This window comes from Nicotiana tabacum, chromosome 14 (genome assembly GCF_000715075.1).
Source record: "Nicotiana tabacum cultivar K326 chromosome 14, ASM71507v2, whole genome shotgun sequence".
In the NCBI taxonomy this organism is placed as follows: Eukaryota; Viridiplantae; Streptophyta; class Magnoliopsida; order Solanales; family Solanaceae; genus Nicotiana; species Nicotiana tabacum.
This window is the reverse complement of record NC_134093.1, coordinates 11883817-11889977: the sequence shown is the minus strand read 5'-3', so window position 1 is coordinate 11889977 and position 6161 is coordinate 11883817. Positions and strand designations below refer to the sequence as shown.

Sequence of the window (6161 nt, the reverse complement as noted above, 5' to 3'; positions counted from 1 at the left end):
AAGGAAAAATAAAGAGTATTAACTTACACCGTGATTGTATGTACTTTAACACTAACGATATCATATATTTGTTCAGCCCTCATTGACAACATTCTTTCACCCAAGCCTTTAGTCACTGTTGCTGTAGTTGTGCCAGTTTCGTCTGTGATTTCCACCTCAAAGTGGCACCTATGATATGGTATGTTGTAAATTATTTTAGTTGAGGTAAAATTGATGGCACACAATATCAAATATTGTCAATGCATCATCTTATTAGTAGCAGTTGTTACCTTAGAATTAACATTCGTTGCAGTCTGCAGTTTATGCATTGAGCCTCTCTTTTTATTTTGCTCAGAACAAGATAATTACATTCATAACAACCTAGCAGATAAAATCGTTGAAAATGCTCAGGTAGCGAAATTTCTCCTTCGACGTAAAAAATTTCCGCCTGCAAAATGTAAATGATAAAACAAGTCGTTAGTTTTATGTTTATAACATAAGTAGTGGAACCTGCTAACTCATTAATTGTTAATTGCATATAACTTTCAGCAATCAAATAATACAAAGTTACATAGTTAGTAAAACCTCATGAGAAGTGTGTTGTGACAGTAAAATGTAAAAATTCGTTAACTAATTTTATGTAAAACTAAGTTGAAAACTATTCTGCTTGATATTAGAATAGATTTCTTTGAATCAACAGCCTCTTTCACAAATATTAACATGACATATGATACAAATAGGATGTGATATAGTGATCAAACTTTTAAAAAACATTTCAGAATAAATTTAATTGTGAAGCGAACAATATATAACTTTAATGTAAGAGTTTATTCCAGAAATTTATACTCTAATATTGTTTAAACCATATTGTTACTGAGGCAATACGAACAGTAGCATATTAGAACATATTGAACAGTTATCCATATTGTATAAAAGATACGCAATAGCATAGTGCAGTGTGGCAGTTTTTATTATTTTCTTTTGTAATTTAATGAACTCACAGTGGAGGTTTGCATAGCGATAGTTGAAACAGATAATATTTTATCGTCAACAACTACAAGATTAAGTGATGAAGCTGACTCCGTTGAACTCTTCATTGTGTATTCGATTAGCATTTGTTTGTTCTCATTTGCCATGTAATTCGCACGGGAAATCTCAGACAATTGCTTTTTCACAGAAGTAACAGTATTTAAATAATGATGTGGTACATTTTAAGCACAATTTGTATTGTACCAATTCCGTAATTCAGTTGCTTGCACATATAGGGGATTGATTAAGATTGTCGAGTTGTATCTTGTTGCCGAACGGGAAACTGTGTATGCAAATTTTGTTAATAAACAATGGGGAAGCATTATCCATGTGTAGAAACAGGAACTTCATAAGCTTACCACCATCGTATTTTGTGGTAGCTATCCGTTTCGCGACAATAACAGGGCATTCTTGCAGTTGCCTCACTTGTCTCAGTAACTCAGTTCTTTCGTTGCTTGCCAAGTCTTCCCATATAGTGAAGAAAAGAAGTTTCTTCCTGTTATATTTATAAGTGTCACCTAGAGATTTTGTTATGTAATAGAAGATTAAATGACTCACTTGTTGTCCATAACTACGGCCTCTTGAAATCTCTTAGTCTGATCAGCGGTGTGTTGCATTGCCCCACAGTTTTCCACCACAGCTAATAGATCTATTGTTATAAACAAAAAAACAAATATTTGCATTCACCATGAGCTCCAAGCAATTAAGTTGTTATAAGGTATAGGGTAATTTGAAACATACCAAATTCAACACCGCAAGGCTGTTGTTCAAGATCAAGGAACGAAAATGTACTCAGTCTCGACAGAGGAGGTAACGGTGCCTCATTTTCATTATTGTTTGGAATAGACTCCACAATAGTGAATATGTCGACGTCCCATTCAAACTGGCTGATATGTAGTGAATAAGGCTACGGATTTCTAACTTTTGCAGTTGAAATCAGATACGTCTCAAAAAATTTGAACAAGTTATCACAGCGTCTAATATCATCACCATAGAGTATTACACAAATTTGTTCCTCCTATAATGTTATTAAGAACAATAATGCAGTAATTATTGGAAGAGTGCAAGTGAGAAGATATTATGTTACAATTATAGTTGTAACCTGACTTATGTTTTCATCCTGGACAAATATTGTCTGAAAACGAACTCGCTGATCTCTGCTGTCTCGCGGCCGAAATTTGTCTACAGTCTGGACTTTGCAAGTCCATTCTGTATTTAATGGTGTAATTTCACTGATACTAAGTATTTATTCCATTTTATCAATATAACCTGCATATTGATATCCGTAAAATTACAGAAACAAATCATCCCACATTACAAATATGAGTCAGCCAATAAAAAAAACAAAAAAGAAGTAGATATAAAATTTATGAGAGAAATTCAATATTAATTACAAACCAGTTGGAGAAAGACTGTTATTCCACAAAACACATTGCAAGTATGAGTACAAAGAAAGCTTCCACTCTGATGGGGAATTCATTTTAGCAGGGAAACTATTTCTACCTTGTACTTGTAAATTTTTTGAAAGTTATTTCCGCTCTGCTCCAGTTCTGTATCGCTTACTCCTATGACGTTTGAATATATTCATACTCCACTTGCACATTGGGATAGTTGCAAGAAAAGACACAGTATGCTTTTACACAATGAGCTCAGAATTCACATTTTCTGATAAAAAAAAGACAATGAGCTCAGAATGACCTCCAAATCGTTTTTCGTCAATGAACAAAAATCCCAGCTTTCTACCTGCTCTTTTCATAAACTAAACAAAACTTAGCTTGGTAGAGAATTCCCAGAGCAAGCATATCAATACCCTTTCCTCTTCATACATAAGAAAAACTTAATTTTTAGATTATCCATCAAAAGAGTTTGCATACCATTATGTTCAATATTGCTGATTTAACCCCCTATGGATGGCCCAAAATACCACTAAAATTTCAACTGATATTAAAAATTGAACCCATATTTTCAATTCAATGGACAACCAAGAGTACACTGCGAAGCTATTGAAATAATTGGCATCCTCTATTTTTGTTAGTTTTTTTTATTGGGGAAATCTACATTGAACGGGAAGGTGCAGAGAACTTCGATTAGTGGAGGTCTCATAAATAGCAGCAAAATCGCTACCAAAGCAATATAGAGCTCAAATAATGTCAACTAAACTGATGAAATACTGATAAGAAATTTAATACTAACCTGATACTATACTTTGAATTTGGTTTGAATGGTGCCTTTTTTTAGAAAAATCATATTAGGTAATTTCATGGATGTACCTAAAATCTAACTTATTGTTAGTGGGTAATTATTAATTTATAAAATCAGTATTTTTTAGTATTAGTCTGAAGTTTCATGATCTATAGAAGAAAACTTAAACACCTATAGAGCAATAGAGGAAAGAATAATTATTTTGGGTGCTAATGATAACTCCAGATTGACATAATTTTAGGAGAATTTATTTTTTGAGTCTTTTATTCATCCTTGACTGTTAAAACCAAAGATGCAAAATATGAAATCTTAACCCTCACACCTCCTATGTTGCTTTTTCCAACCAGAAAAAAAGAGAAGGAACAAGATAGCTTAGTTTTTCCTTTTCTATGTGATTGTGACTAACCCCCGTATACATTGATGCTGGAAAAATAAACTGAATAGAGTTAGAAATCACAAATTGTAGAAATCATAAAACGGGTATTCAGAGGAAAAGAAGGGAAACAAAATCAAACCAAGGAAGAACCAAAACAATTACCAAATAAGTATAAAATCAAACCAAGGAAGAACCCAAATAATTACCAAATAAGTATAAAGATTCGATTACCCGAAAAAATAGATAAAGCAGAAAGGAAAGACACACAGTGAAAAAAGGAAATATCCCCAAAATAAGAGTTCATACCGGTGAATAAATAAAGGAACAACTGAGTAATAAAATAAAAGTACTTCAGAAGAAGCAACCACAATTGGAGAATGAAGCAGCGATGGGTGTTTAGAAAATGGAAAAGATGAATATTTTGTTAGTAGAAAAATAACAATTAGACAAGAAGCACAGTAGGAAAAGATTAGTTAAATTTCAGGCTTAGCAATGGAAAAAATCCAAAGAAATTAGGTTTAAACTCCAATTTTACAGCTCAAAATTAGGTTAAAACATATAAATTTGCCAAGTAAACAATTAGGTAAAGCATATAAAAAGAAGAATACAGAGCAACACCCATAAATCGCAGCAATTTTAAACCTTTTTCCGAATAAATAACAGGTACAACAAAATATAAAACAAAGACAAAGAACAACAAACTAACCAACTCAGTTGTGAAAACAAAGAGGATGTACACAGGGAGAGCAGAGCAGATTAATCACTTTAAGATATAAAAAAATCTGAAATAAGCAGAGAAAGAAGAAACCCCAATATTAAGCGGTGGCCATAGAGGTAAATGTCCAGGTGTAATGTTGTTAATATCAGCGGAAGATCTAAAATAGGCTTTGAAAATACCCCAGAAATTTTCATTATTTACAAATTTCTCTGATGGCAATGAACGTAAAAATATTGAAAAGCAGGGGCAAAAATATAAAAACTTAAGCTGGCATGTCGACGAAGACGTGTCTGTGTCAGCTGATGCACTCGCACTTCTAATATAGTATATATTGTACATTTTATTTCCAATTAAAACCTGCCATCTTAGTAATGAAGCCCTACACCACGACGAGAGAATACATGTGATGAAGAAATAATTTGTTCTCCCTATTGAATTACATGATTTCAAGACTCGACCCCAAATGAGGAGTACGTGATACTACTTTGTTTTGAGCTTATGGATTCACGTTTTTCATTTGTTAGCCGTTATTATTGTTTTTAGGCTATGACTTATATGTGGTCATTTTGTGGCTATCGGATATTATAAGTTTGGCCCGAGTGGCCAGAAAGGCACCTACTGATTTTCTCTTCAACTCCTCTTTCTTCTGTTGGGAAAACTAATAATCCCGCTCAGGAATAATATCCATGACAAATAATAATAACACAAGAGAGTAACAACGACACCAACTATTTTAATGGGTAAAATACAATACCCGAGCGGAGCAATATAACCACTATAATATTACAACTTAATAGTGTCAAGAAACTACTACAATCTTGAAAGAAATAACACTCTTTATTTAAAATATCTCACTACAATATTACTCACTATTTATCTTACAGACTACAATATGTGGATTACTCTCTCTAACTTATATTGTTTCTCTCTTATTTTGGTGTGATTGAAATGAAGAATTGAGGCCTTTATTTATAGTAAGAGATGCCATTCAACTACTACAAAGAAGATGTCTTGTTATTAATTTAGTCCTATAATTTTTCAACAAAGTTAGGCACCTCCCATTTTCTTCAATAAAGTTAGGCACCTCCCATTTTCTTCAACAAAGTTAGGCACCTCCCATTTTCTTCTTTATTTTTCTTTAATATGAGCCTCACAAATCTCTCCCTTAATTTTGATTTTTCTTTTTCATTTCAAGACTTGATCTCAATATTTGAAAATCCTCAAACTTAAGAGGTTTTGTAAAGATATCTGCAGCCTGATCACGAGACTTCATACATATTTGAGCTTGACTTCCTTCTTGGCAATGCACTCTTTGATGAAGTGATATCTTGTATCTATATGCTTGCTTCGATCATGATACATCGGATTCTTGGCGAGTGCCTGTGCAGATTTGTTATCAATACAAATCTCTGTAGCTTCAATTTGTGGCAACTAGGTAGAGGTAGGAGCTTCCATGAAGCGGCTTACTACTCCAACTGCAAAAAGTATATCTGGCCTGGTACAAGTCAAGTACCTCAAACTTCCTACAAGACTTTTGAAAAATGTGGGATCAATATTTTCCCCTTCATCAAACTTAGACAATTTTGTCCCACTCTCTATCGGTGTATTCACGGGGTTACAATCGAGCATGTTAAACTTCTTCAAGATCTCCTTTGTATAGCTTTCTTGAGAGATGAAAATTCCATCCTTCATCTGCTTCACTTCTAGGCCCAAGTAGTATGACATGAGCCCTACATCTGTCATCTCGAACTCACGAGACATATCTTTCTTAAAAGGTTCAAACAAACTTGTATTATTACCCGTGAAAATAAGATCATCAATATAAAGACAAACAAGTAAGATATCTCCATTAGTATG

At 33.3% G+C, this 6161-nt stretch overlaps 1 long non-coding RNA gene across 1 annotated transcript; it reads right to left on the bottom strand.

Annotated features, from left to right (window-relative positions):
* Positions 1 to 270: 270 nt before the first annotated feature.
* Positions 271 to 4469, bottom strand: LOC107811700 (uncharacterized). Its single transcript, XR_012698525.1, has 4 exons — positions 1750 to 4469; positions 1567 to 1657; positions 1368 to 1504; positions 271 to 427 (listed from the first exon to the last, which is right to left on the bottom strand). It is a non-coding gene; the product is annotated as an uncharacterized LOC107811700 (long non-coding RNA).
* Between the last annotated feature and the right edge of the window lie 1692 nt (positions 4470 to 6161).